This window comes from Athene noctua, chromosome 1 (genome assembly GCF_965140245.1).
Source record: "Athene noctua chromosome 1, bAthNoc1.hap1.1, whole genome shotgun sequence".
NCBI classification, from domain to species: domain Eukaryota; kingdom Metazoa; phylum Chordata; class Aves; order Strigiformes; family Strigidae; genus Athene; species Athene noctua.
Window position 1 is genome coordinate 223,237,077 of NC_134037.1, and position 21,535 is coordinate 223,258,611.

Sequence of the window (21,535 nt, forward strand, 5' to 3'; positions counted from 1 at the left end):
TCCATACCGTATGATGCCATGTTCAGCAATAAAAGCTGGGGAAGAAGGAGGAAGGGAGGATGCTCCGAATGATGGCATTTGCCTTCCCAAGTAGCCATTACATGTGATGGAGCCCTGCTTTCCTGGAGATGGCTGAACACCTGCCTGCCAGTGGGAAGGGGTGAATGAATTCCTTTCTTTGCTTTGCTTGCATGTGCAGCTTTTGCTTTACCTGTTAAACTGTCTTCATCTCGACCCACAAGTTTGCTCACTTTTACGCTTCTGATTCTCTCCCCTATCCCACTGTGGTGGAATGAACAAGTGGCTCTGTGGGTCTGACCTGCCAGCCGTGGTTAAACTACAACCACCCTTTTTGTCATACAACATGGGGTTTTAAGGGTTCGAGATAATGACAGATTTGATTGGAATGTGCTAGATCAGATTTATGAGGATGAATGGCAGAATAATCACTATAGGTTCCTCAACAGGTTCTACAATAAACAGTTAATATATTTGTCATAAATTTCTCTTCAATACCAGAAAAAAAAAACAAAACAAACCTTCAATAAATTTCAAAGCATTTTACCCAGCAGAAATGTGTTTTAAAAATAATGCAAGCAAAGATGGCATTAGGAATAGCCACTGTGCTTGTGCTTTGTGTCCCAGGATTAATTTATATAATAAGTGGGCAGGCAAGCTTGTTAAACAATTGTGTACATTGAGAATTTAGTTATCAAATCCTCAGGTAACCAGATAATCTGTCTTGTTAATGTGCAACAAACAAAATACCTCAGAACAACCAATAAGGGAAAATTGCACTGGGGATTACAATGTTAGTACCGTACAATGCCAAGCATGTTACAGACACAGAATTATTTTTGTTTGTGTTGGTTTTTTTTTTCTTTTTCCCCCCCCCCCCCCCCATTAAGTACTAAATACAAATAGAAAAGAAGACAGAATCCTCCAACTGTTTCTGTCTTCCTGAAGGATGAGGGTGATAGACCATCTACAAAATGAGCAGCTGATGTTGGGGTACTAACCCTAGAGAAATCTTTTTGTTGTAAATGATTGTTTTTACTTTGTTCATAGTTTTTTATTATATTTGAAGCAGCAGGTTTAGGTTTTTATGACAAGATATAAATAATTTACAGTGTTTCCTTCCTGCCCTTAAAAAAAGACCACAACACACTGTTGTTCTTCTCATTGCACCTGTGTCATTAGTTCTTGCTGTGGCATGCAGTAGAAAAAAAATAACCTCCTACAGTACAACCACGTTGAAATACTGGGAATATATAAGGCTGACACTTCTGCTTCAAGCCAACCCAGAAACTGCTAGGTAGTACTTTCCTGCTAGGCATCATATGAGGAGAGTAAAATATTTCTAAAAGCTTATGAGGGAGGAATACAAAACTAGCTCTAAATATAGGGAGCTTTTTAATATGGTTATAAAGCTGTAAATGGGATTAAGCAAAAGGAAGGTGGGGTTGGTGGGAAAGAATGCAGTTTTAGGGGTTGTGACAGTGGCTCTGTGTCTATAATGTGTTTCTGTCAAGGACTGATTGGTAGTGCGTACTAGTTATCTGCGTAGGTGTTTTCACACTGAGTTTTAAAATAACTTAGGAAGTTTATGCACAATTTAACAATTGGTTATCTGGGGATCTAGAAGACCAGCGTGATGCCATTAAGTGGGAATAACTACTATAATACTATGAAGTCAGCAGCATCAGTGGCTGTACACTACTGTTCTGTACCTCAGCAGCAGAGACCAAATCTGTACTGTGCCCTGCTGTAATCAGCAAATGACCCAAGCACCTTAGAGGGGTCATAGCCTCATTTCTTTGGAGATTGCTTCTCTTCCTCCAAACACAGTAATGTGGTTGGTCACTGCTGAAATAACTGAGAATTTAAAATTAATCAAAAATAAATACTTTCTGTGTGTGCATGCTAAATAACTGTGAATCTCCTGAGCAGAGTCAACCTAGTGAATCATGTCCACTTACCTTTACCACTCTTCCACGCATAGTCCTTTCTGGTTTGCACACAGATCATCTTGATTATTTGATTCACTACATCAAGTGAAAAATGTCAATAACAGGAAAAATAACCACAGAGACAAATTCAGTTTGCTTCAAACTACTGTATCCCATGGTATATGGGTCTAGTGAATACAAAGCTTGAGAGGAAAGCATCTTCCAACCTGCCCCAGATTCCTGGTATGGATTGAGACCAAATCAACCTTCTCAAAGTTTTTCACTGCACATCAAAGCACATTGACCGTCTGGTTCTTACCATTTTGTGCACTTCCTCTTCTTTCTCTGCTGCAGTTGTAGGAGAAACACTTTTCAGAACATATTATCCTTAGAAAAAGTAAGAAATTAGGAACCTTTTCCTATAACAGAGATTTCATATCTATACCTCTGTCCTGTGAATTTAGTATGCTCAAAGGCAATTTTCCAGAGCAGAAAGAGGACAGGAACAACAGACTGAAATTTCTAGCAAATCACATGTTGTAAAAAAAACCCCCAAATATAACAGATATGAAGTTCTCACATGTGGATCAGAATTTCACTGTTAGAAATGTCAGCTTCATCTCTGGCTCTGAAAGCCTAGAATATTAATTTAGTGATCTGAAATTCATGTCGTGATAGTAATACGCATACTTTCATGTTAATAGTCCACAGTTAGGAAAAGTAACTTTTTTGCTGCTATTACATATGAATATTTTTGCTGTAGAAAATAGGAGACAATTAACACTATTGCTTGATAATATATATGTAGCACCTTCAATAATTTAAGAGACTTTTTGAAAAAACAAACTATAAAATAAATTGTTATTCTAGGTGGTTCATATAGTGATGCCTAAAGGCAAATTTCTTGCATTTCCCACTGAAATGCTTATTATTACCCAAAACCCTTGAACCACTAACAAAACATTTTCTAAACCTGAGAGCTGTTCATGCCTTTTTCTGCCTTTAATATCATTAACTTCCATTCATGATTGTCTGAGCAAGGGGACAAAAAAAAAAAAAAAAGAAACAGAGATTTTTTTTTTTTCATTACATCAAGAGATGAGTCTCACAGGTTCTGCACTCAGTAACCATCAGTCATATGGTAAGTTAACACAGCCAAGGCAAGATCTGTCAAAGCTACAAACGTCATGACTGTACACATACAGTCAATACACCTGCAAATCTTATCCCATATTTTCCATTTGGAAGTACAGAAACCAAGTGAAGCTGATGTTGAGAATAGAATAGAATAGAATAGAATAGAATAGAATAGAATAGAATAGAATAGAATAGAATAGAATAGAATAATTTCAGTTGGAAGTGACCTACAGTGATCACCTAGTCCAACTGCCTGACCAATTCAGGGGATGACCGAAAGCTAAAACGTGTTGGTAAGGGCATTGTCCAATGCCTCTTAAACAGTAAAAGGCTTGGGGCATTGACCGTCTGTCTAGGAAGCCTGTTTCAGTGTTTGACCACCCTCCTAGTAAAGAAATGCTTCCTAATGTCCAGTATAAACCTCCCCTGATGCAGCTTTGAATCATTCTCACATCTTATCACTGGATACCAGGGAGAAAAGCTCAGCACTTCTCTCTCCCCTTCCCCTCCTCAGGAAGCTGTAGAGAGCAATGAGGTCACAACTCAGCCTCCTTTTCTCCAAGCTAGACAAGCCCATAGTCCTTAGCTGTTCCTTATAGGACAAGCTTTCCACCCCTTTCACCAGTTTTTATGCCCACCTCTGGATGCATTCAATAGCAATAGTATAAAAATGTAGACAAGCTCTCCATTTACACCAGCATTATGCAACCTCCTACCTTGAAGCAAGGTCGCTGTCTCTTTCATGTGGCAATTCTCAACATCAGTAAATACCAGTATTAACCCCATGTAATCAGTCATCTCTATAAAAATCACTATTTAGGAAGCTAATATTCAAGAAACACTTATGGTTGCATCTTCTCTACAAAAGAAATATTTTAATGTACTGTACACAATTACGGACGTGGTTTTTATCACAGCTGCATTTTTTTTTCTTATTTTATATGATAATTTGCTTATGATTTAAACTATAAAAGATCTCAAATATCCAGGATTAATTACAGATAAACTGCAAAGATCGTGCATACATTATGCAATGTTGTGACAGACCAGGCAATAGTGTGATCTCTGTCATAGGTCACATTGCAGAAAATAGAAAGATAACATACAAGAAGAAATTGTGATAATTTTTTTAACAGCAACTCATCAGTGTTTCCTTTTGCCTTTTGGAAACCTGATCATCTGTGTTGGGTACTGCAGAAAAGCATGCACATCTTTCTTCATATTCAGTTCCTTTATCTCCAAAATCTTCAGTATTCAGACAGCAGAATACCTTCAAAAAACTTGTGCATTTTGGAATGCCTTTTTGATATGTCCATTTCATGTCACCAGTAACCAATATGTTTTCTTTAACTAAGACTTTCCAAAGTCTTCTATAGGGCACAATGCCATAATGCTGACTCATCCAGGTCAGCTTCACTGCTGAGTTTATGTAGCATTGCATTGTCATAAAATACAGTACTGCTGTTGAATGTCTGAATAAATGTAGAAATTTAAGAACTCAAGACAAGTCAAAACCAACCTGGATAGTGGACCATCTTCTCAAATATTTGTAGTCTTCAGGATTTGGAAATTGAGTGTGATTGTGGAAATAGGAACTTTCAACTCTGATCTGCCAGGACTGTTGTTCAAGGATATTATGGCATAAGTTATTATGAAAAAATGTAAGTTTTTTCTTTTTTTATTATATTTCTCTAAATTATTTTTCTCAGTCAACAATCTGAAAATTTAGAGTTCACAGAGTAAAGATGTATGATATCCATTCCAGCTGTTTCTAAACTGTGTGGAAAGTAATGTGCTCCAAAGTCCTGGTCCAAGAATTCTATGCACTGAGTGGATGGTGAAGATTTTTCTTTTTTGCCTGTTTGCTGAAATACTCTCCCAGTGAAACTCAGAATGAGAACTCATCTCAACCTGCAGACAGGACACAATTTGACTTAGAGTTGGAGCTCTTAAGTGCCTAAGTTCTACAGTTTAGATATTAGAAACCAACCACCAACCTTCCTTCCTTCCTTCCTTCCTTCCTTCCTTCCTTCCTTCCTTCCTTCCTTCCTTCCTTCCTTCCTTCCTTCCTTCCTTCCTTCCTTCCTTCCTTCCTTCCTTCCTTCCTTCCTTTGTCTCCCCACCCTTCTTTCTCCTTTTCTTCCTCCCACCTATCTTTTTCTCTGTGACCTCCAATGTTGTGCTTGACTTCTTGGAGTGGTGAAATGTTATTTTTTTCATGAATTAAGTATAACCCAAAAATACAAACTAATTTTGTGTCTGAATTAAAGGTTAAGTTAAAGGACAGAGCAACTCATTTTTATGTTTGATAGCTGTTACGTATGTAGGCAGTCCCTCAGCATTTTCACAGCACAAACAAAGAAGAGTAGTGACCTTTGAAGGACATGTTGTATTCAGTGCTTTGCCTGCATGAACAGAAATTAGAAAGAGATCCTGATACTATTTTTCATAAAACAGCCAATAATTTGTAAATGTTTTGAAACATGAAGAAACAGTAGCGCTGAATTCAAAACTGTTGAAAAAGCTCAATTTTTTATTCCTTTGTGGTGACTTGTTTTGCAGATCTTTTACAGATATATTTGGGGTTTTTTCTGTATGTGATATTTACAGCTGCAGTTAAGTTTATGGAGCTGCATGTGCCAGAAATGTGTTTGTTATTTTGATGCCAATTCTGTTTTCCTTCACTATATCAAAAATATTTAAATCCGGAGGGTTTGTGCCTGTGATGGGCTAGTTGTTTTATGCAGAGATCTCCGTTGTCACTGTAGGGTTTTTAAGGTACATCAGTTGAAAATAATTCATTCTGAAAACTGACTTCATATTATCTTGGTTTAGGCTTGTTTTGCATCTGTATGTAGTATCAAGACATACTGAAGATTTTTCTTATGCTAATTTGGGAAAGGAAATACCAGACTTGTATACTTTTATTGTTATGTATAGTGCAATTATACATGAATAGTGACATAAAACTCCACCTTCTCTCTTACTGTTCACTTTATAGTTTCTTTCTGTTTTTCTACTAGTCTCAGCATAAAATTTTTGTTCTAAATAAAGAATGCATTTGTAATAACATGGAAGCGTGGTCCTATTATTAACAGTGGGTGTGAAGTAGCTCTCATAGCCCTGAGTAGAAAATAGCATAGACGATGCACCACTTCAGGATACATACGAAAGATTCCTTGACCCAGGGAAGTTTTTTCATGGTTTTCACTGCACATTTGGAATGTCTTGTTACAAATATTTGGGGTCATATTCTTATCCAGTCATAAATTCGTGTAGCTGCATGGAATTCAAGGAGGCCACTGAAGCACTGTCTCAGAGGCATTGATTAGAAGCTTTGAAAATTTTTATTACATTGGATCTTTACTAATAATATTGGATTTACTACTCATAATGGCTGGTTAATCTGTTATGAGGTATGGAATTCTCTGAATTAGCATGCAAGGAAAATTCATTGCATTACATTGCTCATTTATTTGCAAAGTATAAGTTTTACTGCTTTACAATTATTCATAATAACTTCTGTAGTATATTGTGAAAAAGTAATGAAGTGTTAATAACATAAAAGTATAGTACAATATTTTGCCCTGAAATATTTATTAGAAAGATACTTGGATGTACATTTAAAAAAAATAGAGCTTTCTGAAATAAAAAATAAACCCTTTTATTGACAACTATCTAAAGTTTGTCTTTTATTTTATTTGACCATGTGGTTTTTCTTAGAAAGTTCATATTCCTTTGTCATTTCTTGCCTACTGCAAAAAGAGTCAAATGGGACCTCACTGGAGGGAGAAGCAGAATGTTCCATGTCTGGAAGCAAACAAGTGCACTTGGCTGGAAGGAAGCTTCTGAAGTGCATCATGCAGCAGTGGCCTTCCAGACCACATCTAGCTGAAGACAGAGAACCCTAATTTCTATCTCTCAGGAGAGCTCTCCAATATTAGACAATAATGGCAACATTTATTTTGCCATTATTTGCACATGCATTTATTTATTTAGACATATGGACAATAGCTATCTGAACATGTCACTCTACCCTATTTTACAATGAATGGGAAAAAAACCACAACAAAATAAAACCCATCTCATCTGAAGGAAAGCATTCAAATAGATCAATTACTTTTCCTGATAAATCTTCCCCTTTCAGTGCACTTACAAACGCAGCTTAAAGTGATTAGGAATTATTATGGCAGCTGAAGTTAGCAAATACATATTCCATTTTCTCCTATGGAATTCAAAATGGAGAGGGAAATCCTGGATTGTAAGCCATGTTCTCAAACACTATGCCAAATATTTATTTCAAAAGCCTGGTCCCATGTCAAGGAACTTGGTTTAAATCTTTAGAGTGCTCCCTTCAATTTGAGATATTTAAGAAGTGAAGTACTATATATTTTAGCACTGGTGAGGTCACACCTTAAGTACTGTTTCCAGGTCTGGGTTTACCAGTAAAAGAAGTATGGCCATACTGAAGAGAGTCTAGCAAATGGTCACTAAGATGGTAAAGGGAATAGAGCATGTCTCTTGTGAGGAAACACTGAGAGAGCTGGGACTGTTCAGCCTAGGTCACCTCAGGAGAATGGCATCAATCTATACAAATACTTGCAGGAAGGGTAAAAAGAGGACAGAGCCAGACTTTTCTTTCTCAGTGGTTCCCAGTAACAGGACTGGAGGCAATGGACACAAACTGAAACACAGGAGGTTCCATCTTAGCATCAGGAAACACTTTTTTACTTTAAGGGTGACTGACTACTGACATAAGTTGTCCAGGAAAGTTGTGGAGTCTCCATCCCTGGACATACTCAAAAGCCATCTGGGCATGGTCCTGGGCTGGCATGGTCCTCTAGCTGGCCCTTCTTGAGCAAGCTGATCGGACCAGATGACCTCCAGAAGTCCCTTCCAGACTCAATCATTCTGTAATTCTGTGATATGAAATGCAGGTCTTGACATCAAAACTTTCCATACTCTGTAGGAAAACCAAAATTGTTACTCCAGTTTATGAGGAGTGTAATCCCTTTATATAAGTTACAAGTGTGCAGAGCACTTAAACATCGCTTTGAGGAGATAGTCCAAGATTATCCTGGAAATGTTCATAAATACTGGTGTGTAGCTATAAATTATTTTGGTCCATATAGTCATGTTTGCCAAGCAAGATTTGGAGGGGGGAACAGGAATAAAGAAATGGAATAAAGAAACAAGAATAAAGAACACAACTTAGGCTGTACCCCTAACATCTTTTTCCTCTTCTCAGTGTCACAAATGTTTGTTGACTTTGACATAAAATCAAGCAATCAATAGCTTGCAGAATAGCAGTGGAAATAAGGCTAGAGCTTGTTAGGGATTGCTTAGCAATTTACTAAATATAAGACAATGCTGTAACTAAGTAGTGAAAAGGACCTACAAAGTGCTCAGTTTCTCATCTCAGGGGAAATTGATTAGGGTTTTTTGTTTGTTTCATTGGTTTTAATTTTAAAGGGCACCTGACATTGTTCAGGACACCTACCTCGAATTTCATACCACCCAGATTTAGAAAAGTAACTGACTTTTCTAAGTTAAGAGTGTAGTTGCCTCAGGCTTCTGTTCTGTAGGTTGTATTCCCAGTTACAGCTTCCATTTCAACACTTTGTTCTGAGTTAGGTTAACCTTAGTGAAGTTGATAGATGCAATGTCTCTCATTCAGATAAAATGTAAAGAAAGTCATCACCCTGTCTACATCCTTTATGGAATAGACAGGTGAAACAGTAATGTCTTCTGCCTGTAAAAAGATACACAGAGAGCTGGAGTAAGAGTTATCTGTGTTTTCCTTGCTAAAAAGAAAGGCTTACTGTGATATGATGATAAACTTAGACATACAAGAGTGGCTAGACTAAAGCTGTGTGTGAGAAAGAAATAGCAAATTGCAATAAAAAAAGAGAGGGAAACAATATACAGAGATATACAGACACAAAAATATTGTTTTCACTGCCATTTCAGTATAAAGCTTTTGAGGCTAAGTGTCAGAGCTATGTGAAAAAATGATAGAAATTGTGAGAAAGGAAAATAGAAAGAGCAGTGGCATTTTCTCTTCTCATAGATTCTAGCCTTTTGTGCCCCCATGTTCAAAGAAAGATTTTGTATATTCTTTAAATAACTTTGGGGCATCCTACCCAGCAAAATTCTCTAAAATACTGCTACCATTACCTCATACTGGCTAATCACTTAAATTTAAGAACTACTTAGAGGTAAATTGGAGATGGGGATGCTGTTTTCCCTTTTCCATAACCTTCCTAACACTCGAGACTATAGAAATTAAAAAGCACTTCAGTCTCTGACAACGTTAGTGCCTCTTTTTGTCATGAAGACACTGGAAAGAGGATAACTGAAGGCCAAGTTGGTTCAATGTAAGATATACTGTTTTATAATAGATGTGTCAAGTATAAGGAATCGTCTTATTGTGGTTGTATCATTATATTAGCATAAAGTGAAAAAAAAACTACACTGAAGATTAAGGAATATTCTATTTCCCTGATTTTTCTACATTAAACTAGAAAGAAACAGATTTTATCTGCAAAAAGAAGAAAATATATAGAAAGATTATTAATTGCTTGGGACACTGAAATATCTTCATTTATATTCTGATGCAAAGTCAATACAAAACATTGCAAGTCTTTCAATTGTTTTGGTGGGATTTGGATCAAAATTTACTTCTGAATAAAACAGAGGTTAAGAACCTGAAGTAAAACTTATTTCGTTGTTGTTGTTGTTGTTGTTGTTTTTTGGGGTTTTTTGTTTTCTTTTTGTTTTAAGCTCTTGTATGGCTGAATAAATAGTGTTAAAAAATGTTCAACCTTACATTAAACATCTCTAAGATGAAAGAAGGCTTGGAACTAACTCTGCATATGCCACAAAATGAACAAGGTACATGTATGTCGAAAATCTGTGAAATTAAATAATAAAATTATCTTTATTGGTTGTATTATTAATGAAGGCAACGCACAGTTAATAAGGATATATTGTAGGCAGTGTCATGTAAAAAATTAGCACATGAAAGACATTATTTACTATGGAAAATAGCACAGGCACATGGCAGAAAGATTTAAACAATTTCTACAAAAACTATTTGATTCCTATCTTTTCAGAATTCACATTAACTTACATTTTGGCTCCTTTTTTGTTATTTTGAAAGCTCCCTTTTGAAAACCTTTCTCTAAACAAATATTCTGTACAAAAATCCAGTTACCATGAAAAAAATAGAATTAAAAACCTTTGCATAAATATGATTTGGTTTGTGTGAGTTAATTCTGCATTCAGAGGCACAGAGACACATTCTGACCTATCGCAGTCATGCTTGCCTTTCTGACATGTTTTTCTTGTCCTCTTTCCTTTCCAGAAGTGACACTGACAAATCACTGCTGCTCAGTGTCCTGAAGAAAAGCTAGCTTTTTCGCCATGTGTTCTTGCTCATACCCACCCTGGTAAAGTGTACATTAGACTGCAATTACTACCATCTATTACATTATGTATAGCATTTCTCAGACTGGGAAGGTAAAGATAATTTTATTTATATATGTTCCTTACTTAAGCTTAATATCTGGAAACAACTCCTCTTTTTATGAGAGGGAATTGAAAGCAACTCAGGAACTGATGTGAACATGCATTAGAATGGGAGGAATGTCAGTTTCTGAGGTATGAGTATTACATGATATATGTCAATTATGGCAAGCATTTTCTTCAGGGAAAATGAAGAGCCATATCAGTAGTGAAATAGTCCATGCAGAATATCTGTTTGCTTGGTGTTGCTGCGTTAACTCTATATATGTGCATACACATGGCAATGATCTTGCTCATTTCTGCTGAAAAGTTGTGAAGATGTATGGTAGCAATAAGTAGGCTTTTGAAGGTAACTGCTGTTTTTTCTGACTTTCTGTCTTTTTATTTTTATTTCTTTTAATAGTTCTGACACATGGGAGGGACAGGAACTTTCATTTTAACACCCTTTGCTGTACTATCTAATCCTGGATATAATTACACCAAGGTCCCTAAACTAAGTGTATGCTGGGAAACAATAAGAATTTTCAGAGATTTCTTCTGATGTATTTCTGAGTACAATACCAGAATGCATCTGCAGTTCACCTCATTCTACTGTTGAACTTGGAAACACATGTGATCTACACAGTTGTATGTTCCTCCATCCTTAAAGAGATATATGACAAAGATACTGTCCCCTGATTCTAAGCAGGATATGCACACAGTAATTCCAGGGACCAAGTAGGCATGCAATGTCCCTCATTATTTCTAGAAGTGTCTGTTTTCTTTCCTATGTCTCTCATGCTTAGGAAAATAATTTACATTCACTTATCCATATATAGGAAAACAGTCTTTCTTTTTATGTCTTCTACTTTTGATCCCACTGAAGCCTCAGAAAAGTAATATGTCACTAATGGAGGTTTTTTGTTACCTAGTCAGACTGGTTTCTTCAACAGCACTTAAACATCTGAATGCACATCCATTAGTCACCTTGAATTTGTGTTAAGAGTTGTGTTCTCCATTAACTCACAAAGCAGTCTCATTTTTCCTCTGAACAAATGTTATTAAACAGACTTGCAGGAAACATGCCTCAAGTACACTGTCCGTAGTAACAGTCTGCAGTCCTAACAGTTCCGTTCACAGTGGCAATATGACATGGGGAAAACACAAATCACACCTCTTTTATAAAAGTCAATTGCACACCTTCCTAAGAAGTAAGCAAGAAGAAATCCTATCTATATGAAAGGATGAGGTGCCAGTCTTTCAAATGCTTTCAGTAGGAGGAATTGTTTTTTTAATTGAGGAAGAGTAGGAGATTTTCATAAAGTTATAGGCACCAGTGGGTGACTAATAATCCTTGTCATTTAGGAAATTCATGAAGAGTTTGCACAAGGCATTCTAACTATAGGTGAGTATTGCTAGCATTATGTGATTAATGAATGAGAAAGACTAGATGATTCCTTCATTTACACTGCAGAGAACACGGCTTAGTATATTCTCAACGAATTTTAAAATGTTTGTAGTCCGGTTAAATATAACAGATATATATGACAACCTAGGTCATACTTTCATATATAGGCGCTGGCAGCGGGGCTGCAGGGCGGCCTCTGTGCGGAGAGGCCGGGGCTGCCCCGAGCCGGACACAGCCGGTTCCAGCCGGCTCCAACCCACCCACCGCAGGGCACGGCTCGCCCCTCAGTCATGGTGGTGCTTCAGGGAAAACATTAAGGAAGGGTGGAAAACACTTCAGGGAGGAGGAGGCAGAAGACTCAGGAGTGAAGCTGAGCCTGGAAAAAAAGTGGAGTGATGAGGAAAGTAGTTTTGGTTTTGTTTCTCACTATCCTACTCTATGATTAGTTGGCAATAAATAAAATTAATCATCCCCAAGATGAAGTTCTGCATGTGATGGTGACAGGTGGGTGATCTCCCTGTCTTGATCTCAACCCACAGACTTTTTCATCATATTTTCTCCCCCTGTCCTGCTGAAAAGAGGAGTGAGAGAGCAACTGGGTGGGCATCTGGCAGCCAGCCAAGGTCAACCCACCACACGTTATCAGAAAAATGGAAGGATAATATGCAAAACAAATTTGTAGGAAAGTGGATTGAGACATAAAATCCAGTCAATATAATAAATGCAGGAACAATCACTATCCATGTTATGTATTTATATATATATATTTAAAGAATAAACTAAAATAGAAGATGTCATTTCCCCTGCAAATGATAATGGACTAACACATGCTATTTCTTTTGCCTGTTTATAAAATAAAGCAGTAGTTCTTTCTGTTCCCTTCATTTTGTCCAACTGTAATATCACTTTTCAGTTTCCTTACATCAGTCCTTGTATTTAATAAGGATTATTATCATATATGAATATAAATTATATATGTATAACTAAATTCCAAAACTTTATGAGGAGAAGAAGACAGCAATTCTGTATTTGTTTCTCAGTGCTGGATAGGTGGCAGATATGAAAATACTGCTATTCATGTCAATACATTAGCAATGAAAGGTTTGCAAAGAAGACATCAGAGTACTGATATGCCAAGAAGGCACTTCAGTCTCAAAAAAGACACCAAAAGAACTATACAGGGATTAAAGACATTTTGAATATAAACAAGTTTATTATTGAAGTATCAATTATTGCATACATCAAAACAACTAAATAAGGGTTACAGTACAAATGGTAACATCAAAGCAAAAGATAATTCTCATTTTGGTTGAATACTAGTGTGAAAACACATTTTAATGGAGTCTGTTTATCAGTTCCTGGGTTTTATTCTATGAAGCTGTTTTATCCCCCATGGCAATAGCTGCTGAGTGTCACGAACATTTTGTGTGATATCTTATTCAAGATGGATAAAAAAGGTATGTGCAGAACCACATGCTTCTGTACAATGAGAAATTGTTTCTAATTATAAGATTTATAATATAATGCATGTGTATGTAAACAGTATATATATGTGCACATGTGTGCATATTTGCATATATATATTCAATATGTATGTGTCTATGCACAAATTTTAATTTAAAAATCTTGATACTTTGAAGACAAATATGAATACAGGGTGCTCACTTCAAAAAATGTGCAATCTGCAAACCAGATTGGAAATCCCTTTATCAGTGTACCACAAACATAATTTATCCTGCTAATCTCAACAAAGATGCCTTTGTGTGTAACTGTACTCCAAGTGAGTCAAGACTTGGCTGTATGGCAGCAAATGTACTTGAGCTCAGAGGGCAACTGAGCACCATGCAGGTGTTCTCTCACTCTTCCCTCTCAGGGTCAGGGAAGAGAAAGTACAACAAAAGTTTCAGGGATCGAGACAAAGACAGGGAGGGATTCTGTCCAGTTATGGTTATGGGCAAAAGTCAGAGTCCACTGAGGAAGAAAAAGAACATCAATTTAATTTAAACACCACCACCACTTAATTTACTAATCAAACAGAGTAGGGCAGTGAGAAATACAACCACAACTTAAAAACACCTTCCCTCCACTCCTCCTTTTTTCCCAGGATTAACTTTGCTCTCTATTTCTCTACCTCCACCTCCGCAGTGGCACAGGGAAGCAATGGATGGGGGTTGCAGTCAGTTCATCTCCTGTTGTCTCTGCAGCTCCTTCCTCACACCCTGCTCCAGCATGGGGTCCCTCTCACAGGAGACAGTCCTCCACAAACTTTCTCTGACATGAGCCCTTCCCATGGGCTGCAGCTCTTCACAAACTGCTCCTGTATGGGTCCCTCACACGAGTTTCAATCCGCTGAGTGATTAATAGCTCCAGCACAGGCTTCCCTCAGAGTCCCGGCCTTCTTCAGGCACAGCCACCTACTCGGGCATGGGATCCTCCATGGGCTGCAGGTGGGCATCTGTTCCACTGCTGACCTCCACAGCCTGCCCTCTCACTACAAGCTGCAGGGGAATCTCTGCACTGGGACACCTCCCCTCTGCCTCCTCCTTTCTTTCTTCACCTGACCTCAGTGTTTGCATAGTTATCTCTCCCACAACTAGCCCTCACCCCTCCTCCTCCTCACATGTTCCCCTTCTCATATGTTATCACAGAGGGGCAGCCACCATAGCTAATTGACTCAGCCTTGGCCAGAGGCAGGTCCAGCTTGGTGCCAGGGGAGCTTTAAGAAGTTTCTCACAGGGGCCACCTCTGTAGCTCCCTCCTCTGCTACCAAATCCCCCACCACACATCTACCCAACACAACTTGTCATGTCATCTGTGTTAGACTTCATAGGAGGGGAAACGTAATTTTGATTTCTTTTCTTAGTCTTTGACAAGAATAAATTAATATCAGATTTAAAAGATAAATGATATTGCCTGTATAGGTTATGCTGGAAAAACTTTTTCATCTAAGTCAACTTGTCAAGTACTGTTCATGTATAATATCAGCATATAAACTCACACAGGCAATTTTCTGTACCTATACTGCCTTTCTTCCTTTTCATATTGTGATTAAATTCTATATAATGTGATTAGATTAGATTACATTATGTGGAAAAAATACCTTCAACCAAGGTAAAATAAAATTGATATTTATCAATGAACAGAGATCTGATAATCAATGCAAAGATAGAAAGGAATGAAGAGTGATATTTATTAAGAAACATAGGTTGCAAATTTATTGGATTTTCTTTTTCCCTCCTCCCATTATTGTTGTGCATAAATAGGCCTTACACTTTACCAAACTTTACAAGTCAAGTTCACTGATTTTCTTTTCTAAGACAGACATTTCTTTCACTGATCATGCTATTTATTTTTGTGCCTGTTCTATGTGAATTCATATACTTAAATGCCAAAATAGTACCATATGCAATGACATCTGTGCTAGAAACATCCATATTTTAGAGGCTAAACTGAATTGATGCAAATTCCCATTTAACCCTATTTTGGTACTATCTTTAGTTGATAAAATTTGTGGAAGGTAGTTGTTTGTTGATTGGTGGTTCTGTGTATCTATTCTTTTAATACCCCATTATAAAGACTGTCATTCACTTTACTTGTATTAAGATTTTTCAGCTTTTCTTTCTCCTCAGTTATGGGAGCATTTCCATACCTTCACTGTTCTTCCCAGTATCTATCTTTTCTTACCTCTGTCACAATCCGGACTGTAAGCCGAGAGAGTCATAAATGTTCTGCGATCCCCTCAGGCTGAATTAAGATGACACCAAACCAGTTAAAATGTTTTACTTGTGGTAGAAAACAATTTAAACTTGGAAAATAATAATAAACAATGTGGCATCTTATAAATCTATAAGAAAGAAGAAAAATTAAAGCAAAGAAAAAGAAAGGAGAGAAAGAGTCAAAGAAATCTGGTCACGACACTTGGATCCAACATTGTCTCAGGTCTGGTAATCTTGGGTGGTGGGTGCACCCACAGGAAAGCTTTCTGTCACCTTTTAAGTTCATTTTATAAGCTGATTAACATACTAGACAAAGACAGGCAGGTATTCCATGAACTCATTTTCATCAGAGATGAGGAAGAAGGCGGAGCATGGGTTCTGTGCATGCGTTGAGAGAGAAAGGGGTGCATCAACCCCGCTGTCCAATTGAGTCAGTGGTCATGCTCGCTCTACCCACCTTTGTTTTTCCCTCAGTTCCCACAGAATTTTGCTGACTTGATGCTACTTGAGCAATCATCCAGCTTGTAGGTCAGACAAGATCACTTCTTACTACTTCTAGACTTCCACAGGGCTAAATTTGACCTGTTCAAAAGACTGATTAACAAAATCCCTTGGGAGGCTGCCTTGAAGTAAATGGGAGTCCAGGAAGGCTGGACATACTTCAAGAGAGAAGTCTTAAAGGCACAGGAGCAGGCTGTTCCCACATGCTGAAAAACAAGCAGGGGGGCAAGGAGACCAGCCTGGATAAACAGAGACCTTTGGCTGGATCTCAAGAAGAAAAGGAGAATCTATCACCTTTGGAAGAGGGGCCAGGTCTCTCATGAAGACTATAAAGATGTAGTGAAGCTATGCAGGGAGAACATTAGGAGAGCCGAAGCACAGCTAGAGATCAACTTGGCTGCAGCTGTTAAGGATAACAAAAAATGTTTCTATAAATTCATTAACAGCAAAAGGAGGATTAGGGAAAATCTCCCTCCTTGACTGGATGCAAAGGGAAATATGGTAACTAAGGATGAAAAAAGGCTGAGGTGCTCAACGCCTACTTTGCCTCAGTCTGTAGCAGTGGGACTGGCTGTTCCCTGGACACCCAGCCTCAGGAGCTGGGAGATGGGGAGGGGAAGGAGAATGAGGTCAGCACAGTTGAAGAGGAGGTGGTCAGACACCTGCTGCACCACTTGGATGCACACAAGTCTGTGGGACCGGATGGGTTACACCCAAGGGTGCTGAGGGAGTTGGCAGATGTGCTCACTAAGCCGCTGTCCATGATTTACGTGAAGTCATGGCTATTTGGGGAGGTCCCATTGGACTGGAGGGTGGCAAATATGACACCCATCTACAAGAGAGGCAGAAATGATGATCCAGGAAACTATAGACCAGTCAGTCTGACCTTGGTGCCAGGGAAGGTCATGGAGCAGGTAATCTTGGGTGCCATTCAAAGTCATATAATGGACAACCCGGGGATCAGGCCTACTCAGCATGGGTTCATAAAAGGCAGGTCCTGATCTCCTTCTATGACAGAGAGACCTGCTTATTGGATGAGGGAAAGGCTGTGGACGTTGTTTACCTTGACTTTAGCAAGGCCTTTGACACTGTTTCCCACAGCATTCTCCTGGTGAAAATGGCTGCTTGAGGTTTGGATGGGCACATGCTCCACTGGGTAAAAAACTCTCTGGATGGTTGGGCCCAAAGAGTTGTAGTGAATGGAGTTAAATCCAGTTTGCAGCCAGTCACGAGTGGTGTCCCCTGGGACTCAGTTTTGGGGCCACTCCTGTTTAACGTCTTTATTGATGATCTAGACGAGGGGATCGAGTGCACCCTCAGTCAGCTTGCAGATGACACCCAGTTTGGTGGGAGTGTTGATCTGCTCGAGGGTAGGGAGGCTCTGCAGAGAGACCTGGACAGGCTGGAGCCATGGGCTGAGGCCAACTGGAGGAGTTTCCCTAAGGGCAAATGCCGGGGGCTGCCCTTGGGCCACAACAACCCCCAGCAGTGCTACCGGCTTGGGGAGGAGTGGCTGGAGAGCTGCCAGTCAGAGAGGGACTTGGGGGTGCTGATTGACAGCCAGCTGAATGGGAGCCAGCAGTGTGCCCAGGTGGCCAAGAAGGCCAATGGCATCCTGGCTTGTGTCAGCAATCGCGTAGCCAGCAGGGACAGGGAAGGGATCTTACCCCTGTCCTCTGCACTGGTGAGGCCGCCCCTCGATTCCTGTGTTCAGTTTTGGGCCCCTCACCACAAAAAGGACATTGAATTACTTGAGCATGTCCAGAGAAGGGCAACGAAGCTGGTGCAGGGTCTGGAGCACAGGTCGTACGAGGAGCTGCTGAGGGAACTGGGGGTGTTTAGTCTGGAGAAGAGGAGGCTGAGGGGAGACCTCATCGCCCTCTACAGCTCCCTGAAAGGAGGTTGCAGAGAGCTGGGGATGAGCCTCTTTAATCAAGTAACAAGCGATAGGACAAGAGGTAATGGCCTCAAACTGCGCTAGGGAAGGTTTAGACTAGATCTCAGGAAGTATTTCATTACAGAACAGGTTATTAGGCATTGGAATGGGTTGCCCAGGGAGGTGGTGGAGTCCCCATGCCTGGAGGTGTTTAAGAGTCAGGTTGTCTTAGCATTGAGGGATATGGTGTAGTTGGGAACTGTCAGTGTTAGGTCAGTGGTTGGACTGGATGATCTTCAAGGTCTTTTCCAACCTAAGACTCTGTGATACCTCTTCAATGGTGAAGTTGCAAAATCCTTAGCAAGGCATACCTGGTGTCTGGATTACACAAGAGAGATACAAAGTATTGGGCTTACAGAATGGAGCCAGTGGTCAGCGGTCCTTGTGCTTGATGAGAGACATTTGGTTTCAGTCAGTTCATGTTTCCCCCCTTTGAGGCTTATCTAAGGAATTTGTCAATACAAATGCAAGGGAGTCAGGGGTGAATCCTTCGATACGCTTCTGCTTCCATGGGTGACATTCCTTACAGTAATCACAAAGGTCACAAATTGTCTTCGAGGTTTTTCGTGTCGATGAATGTTTGAGGCATTACTTCCTTCAGTTCCTTTACAACCCCCCATCATAAATATCCTCATAACTGTGCCAATGAGCATCTGTTTCCTTTGTACTGTTGAATTAATGATCTCTAGAAAAGATTGAAACAGAAGAGAACAAATCTGTCAGATAAGAGCCAAACAAATATTAAATTTAGCTAATGAAGTGATATCAATGGAAACAAATAGGGATAATGCTCATTCCATTAGTATCTTTCCATTAAGTTAGTGTTAGGACTGGAATTTGAAAGTCAGACTTTTGAAGTTCACTGATCCTAATTCTGTCTAAACTGCTGTGTAAGTTTGAGGAACTCACAACAGACAATGCTTTTCATAAACCTACATGATATTCATATCATGCTTTAACTAAGTCTTTAATCTGTTTCAAATGCTGTGAAAGTCTACATGAAAATTTCTTTGCTTACGAAAGTTTTAGATCCTCGTTTATTTTACTCCAGATTTGTGGTATTTTCTCTAATTTGAGGTCTGGATTATCCTATTACAGAATATGAAGAGACTTTACCATCTTATGCTATACAAGTATTTGAAAATATTTTAAGACAAGGAGTCAAAAGTCATACATAAGTATCTAGCACTTATGAAGTGAAAAAATTTAAATATGGTTTGGGAATAGTGCATATGCTATTTTTCCTTTTTAATGAGCAGATCTCCCTCATAATGTGGGAAAAAGGCTTGGTTTTAGGGATTTCCCATATTTTCTCACACATTGCAATTTTAATAATGAATACTATTCATTTATATTTTTATTGTTTTAGAGCAACCGTGATACCCAGTAACTGTCTGAAAACAATTTTCCATGAAAAGGAACCCCAAATGATATTAAGATATGATAAATGTATGCAGCTGTAATTGAACATCTTGAAATGAGTTTGAAAAAGAACAAACCTCATTCCTGATGCTACAATTTAGCATTGCTTTTATTGTTTTCGAGATAAAAATCTGTTTCTTGCATTTACATTACAGTATACCACTTGCATTTAGTCTTTACAAATATAAGAAGGCTATAGTAATATTTATTAATATAGCTAACAAATATATGGAAAAGATATCACCTACTTCAGTATGAAAGTACTTCCTTACTGCTATTTGGAAAACAAAAGACACTATTAATGTCTGTAATAGTATTATATTATTTTAAATTACTTTCAGTACAAAACTGATTTGCATTAAATGTACTTTTAAATAACAAATTCAGTATAACAAAAGCAAACAGAAAGAAAAATCTAAAACATTGTGGTGTTATTTAATGCCAAAAAAAGCTGAGAACAATGAATATTTATAAGTTTTCAAGTGCATTTTTTCTACTGATAAATAATTAAATGCTTTCTAGATAACATATTTCAGTGTAAAATAACAAACAACAATAAAGCTAAAACAAAAACTCCACAAGTAAAGAAAGCAAATTAACTTTGACTGGTTGTTCTACGTATGTTTGAGGTCTAAAGACTATTTCCTCCCTTTTCAGTTAAGATTTCTCTGGAGTTCAGAAATCTGTCATATCTGTTATTCATTAACACCTAAATTTCCTGCCTCAGTTTAAAGTGCCTAATTACAGGATCTATATTTAAAAAACACCAAACGAACAAAAAATACCAAAAATAGTCATTCTAGTCTTCTTTTGCAATCAGTGATGAGAGACAGGAACCTTCAGAAGCTTTGCCAGTAAAATATCTGAATTAACTTTTAAAGGTATTAAGCTGTTTCCATTGACTGCTAAGAAACCTAAGATAAAAATACTCCTAAACTTACATGTTCTACATAAGCATACAAAATTATATGGGATTAATCTAGACCTACCTTGCCAGTAAAGCCACAAGTCCATTCCATTTTTTTTTTCAAATTAAGTAAAGGTTATACATATAGAAGAATATTGAATAAAATTTGCTAGCTCTATTATATTGGGAGGATCAGGCCTCTGTTATGGACGGTTATTGCACAGACCATAACATACATGCTGTCTTTTTCACTGTTCTTAAAAAAAAAAAAATTCAGAAACCAAACCACATTTACTTATACTACCATATATTCACAACTGAGATTAATTATTCCCAGCTCTCAGTCCCAAAATGCCAAACTTCATATACTGTGTTTTAAATCACATTTCAAAAACCAAATTTCATCAATTTGCATTTCTGATCTCCAAGTGTGTTTTTTCCTGACAACTGTACAGTGATAATTATTCCCACCACACTGGTAGGGAATTTTTCAACATTTGAAGAGCCAAAGCATTTTCACTCATGCTGCTAAGCATCAGCTCTTACTAACTCTGTATTTTAGGGAGCTGTAAAGCATCTGTAATGGGGTAGAACTGGAAAGGAAATATCACCACATGTAAGAATCCTGTCCAGCAATTAACCCCATATTCATATACCCTCAAGTAGTTCCATCAAAGTAAATGGTACCATCATGTGCCTTAATTGAAGTACCTTCTTTAATTGAAGCACCTTCTTGAGTATGCTCATGGTTGAATATGCTCATACTAAGATCATCTACTGGTTCAAAGCCAGATACTCTACCATTTAAGGGATTAAGTTTATAATGATACTATAGACTATACCAGAAAATCTAAAAATCCTCTCTATCTTGTATTTAGCCACATGAAAGAGTATAAAGGGGAGAGAATGGTAATGTGCATCAGAACTGCAGCAAGTCTTCCTTCTTTGGAAGGAACTAAAAAGATCTTTAAAAAAAAAGCTTCAAAAATTCATCTACCTCCTTCTGATAGGAGCTAAAATGTCTAATTTAGAAATACTCTCCTGAGCAGGCTC